The sequence below is a fragment of the Trachymyrmex septentrionalis genome, unplaced genomic scaffold (assembly GCF_001594115.1).
Source record: "Trachymyrmex septentrionalis isolate Tsep2-gDNA-1 unplaced genomic scaffold, Tsep1.0 scaffold22, whole genome shotgun sequence".
Taxonomy (NCBI): Eukaryota; Metazoa; Arthropoda; class Insecta; order Hymenoptera; family Formicidae; genus Trachymyrmex; species Trachymyrmex septentrionalis.
In genome coordinates this window covers 1281816-1284562 of record NW_017305375.1, presented here as the reverse complement: position 1 = coordinate 1284562, position 2747 = coordinate 1281816, and the positions used below count along the sequence as shown (strand labels likewise).

The 2747-nt window shown below is 34.8% G+C and overlaps 1 protein-coding gene across 3 annotated transcripts in view; it reads left to right on the top strand.

The window, feature by feature from the left end:
- LOC108748345 (segmentation protein cap'n'collar) overlaps nucleotides 1-2747 on the top strand; it is a 114217-nt gene that overhangs the window by 37146 nt on the left and 74324 nt on the right. The window lies entirely within an intron of this gene.

The window sequence follows — 2747 nt, the reverse complement described above, 5'->3', positions numbered from 1 at the left end:
TTAGTAGTCCGAAATTGTTTTCAGATCTATGTCTAACTAAATTTTTAGGTGCTTTAGTGCAAAATCGTTTTTTTATTTACATATCGATATACGCATAAAGATTTATGTATTACATTTGTGGTTTTTCTATACATTGAAATAAAATATAAATTTTAATAAGTCATTGTTTGAATAGTACTAATTAAATATTTACTAAATATAAAGATTTTTGTGTACTTATTTGATAGAAGAACTATCAATTTGATTAAACAATCATTTTTTATTGAGTTATTATTTACTGTAAACAAATGTTCAATTGACATTATTCACATAAATATTTATTAAAATTTAGTACATTTTGTCTCAATGTGTTTTCCACAGTTATATAAAATATAGATATATATAAAGTCATCCATTTAGGATTTTACAATCGGCCCAGTGCTGGACTGTTACTGATTGCCAGAGTTTAGGTATTGGCGCAATATTGGCAAATTACTGGTCCAGTACTGGATGATTGGGCCTAGTACTAGCAGATAGTAAAACTGTACTGACTCAGTCATTTTAACCAGTCATTTGCTAGTGATAGCCCAATACTGACAGAATCTTGATCGTTAATTAACAGTTGTAACTTTGACTAAGTATTGATTTCATTGTAACTGCTGGCGACCCTATATGAGTAAGGTGATACCTTGGAATTTAGACATTAGAGATGTTAAAAATTATTATTTATATTTCATTTAAATTGAAATTGTTTTAAAATTAATTTTGCATAATTTTTAGCGCAAGCGCTACTCGTATACGATAATTTTACAATGACTTGAAAGACTTCTACCGGCGAAGAATATATTATTATTTATGTATTGTCTTTTTAATAATCCCTAAAAAATGTCATGGTCTTTTTGCTATACGTATCTTGGTCTCTCGAGATACATTATCCCTTCGTCAAGAATAAAAGGAAATACAATAAGAAGAACGATTTTGAATAATGAAGGGGGGGGGGGACTATTCTGGGACACTAAACAGATCGCGATTGAGTTGTTATGCTTGTCCAACGTGAAAAAATTAAATCTAATCACTTCCTGATTCAAATTGTCTATTCAGATATTACGCGAAGAGCCTTGTCCTTTAGCGTAACGTTTTTGAGAAGAGTCGCGGTATGAAAGTCGCGGCTTCTTCCTCGGGATGTACATGTCGTACTTATATGCTTGTCGTATGAATAAAGCGCAGTTTCCTGTCTCGCCGATGCTTCGACGAAGAATCGAGTCGTTTTAGCCCACATGCATGTCGCTGACGAAGCGAAAGCTATTGCTACAGTTTCAAGTATCGGCATATTCGCGGTATGGTACCATGCGAGAACGCCCTTGAAGTACCGTGTAACGAGTGGTGAATACAATAGAAATGCTTGAGCCCTAAACACGCGTTCGCGAACAATAATTGACGCGGAAGTACCTCGGAAAAAGCCTGCCGAAGACGCAGAACTCGCGTCGTATGTCCCGCTAGTCACTTAATCCGTAAACATGGCGGTTCGAGCAAGCGTTACGCATCCGTGCCGGTTTATCGGTAAATGGGGAAACAATGAATAAGCAAAGAGTGCGAAAGGTAGTACTAATACATTTTCAATAATTTCTTCTTTATATTAAATTGCAATTCAAATTTTTAATAATTGCTTTATATTCGTCAAGAATTTAAAATTGCCGTTATGGAGATGTAATAAGAGTATCTTAAAAAAATAAAAATAGAAATTAAGCAATTAAAGCATATTAAATTAATATTAATTCATATTGATATTATATTGTCTCTAATTATATATTATAAACACTTATTTTTATTTTATATGAAAAGTTACTTTTTATTGTTACGAAATGTGTTTATTTTTCCTAAAATAATTAATGCATATAGAAACATTACGTCCTCGCTAGAGATATTGCTAAAAGTAGTATGATCGATGTTCTTTAAGCTCAACGATTTTCCCACGGTACTTATACAAACTGGTACATAGATCGTACTTCTCTCTGAACATGTTAATCTTTTCATGTAGTGCCTCGAGTTCGGAGAGGATTTTAGATTGGCGAGGAAAATCCGTAGATTGGTTAACGAGGCTCAAAGTACGAACTCGGCGAAATTGGCTCGATTAAAACCCATGGGGCAGCTGCCCCGAGGATTGTGCCCCGTCATGTGATTGGTCCCTTCTCCCGGGTCCTTTCTTCGATCTCCTCCATTTCGAGATGCATCGATACTCGACCATCATTAATCATGCACTTTTGTACACACTCGTCGATGGGACTCCCTGCGAGGGACATCCGAGACGCAACAAAAATGAATCTCGGAGATCGGGACTGGGCCTGAACGGCGATCGAGGCCAGATGTTATTAACTTATGTAAAATAAACATAAACGAAAGCGCCGCGTGCGCAGGGCGTTTCGTTGTGGAAGCATCGGAACATTAATCGTGCGACTTTTAGAAGGATGGTAGCGATATTATGATTACTTCGCGCAAAATTGTAATCGTAAACGCTAATCAGGAGTGCATCGTGAAATTAATGGACGCGCATGTTAATGAATAAAATTAGTTTTAAAATTGATTAACATGACCTTCCTGCAAAAGTCTTCAATTATTTATTACGTATTGTCTATTAAATAATATATCTGCATACATTTTATGTTTTTCTATCTACTCTTTTTAATCAAATGTGCATCTGGTAAAAATTGTATACATATATTTATGCTTGATAAAAGTATGGTGTTAAAATGCCTACTATAATCAAATAC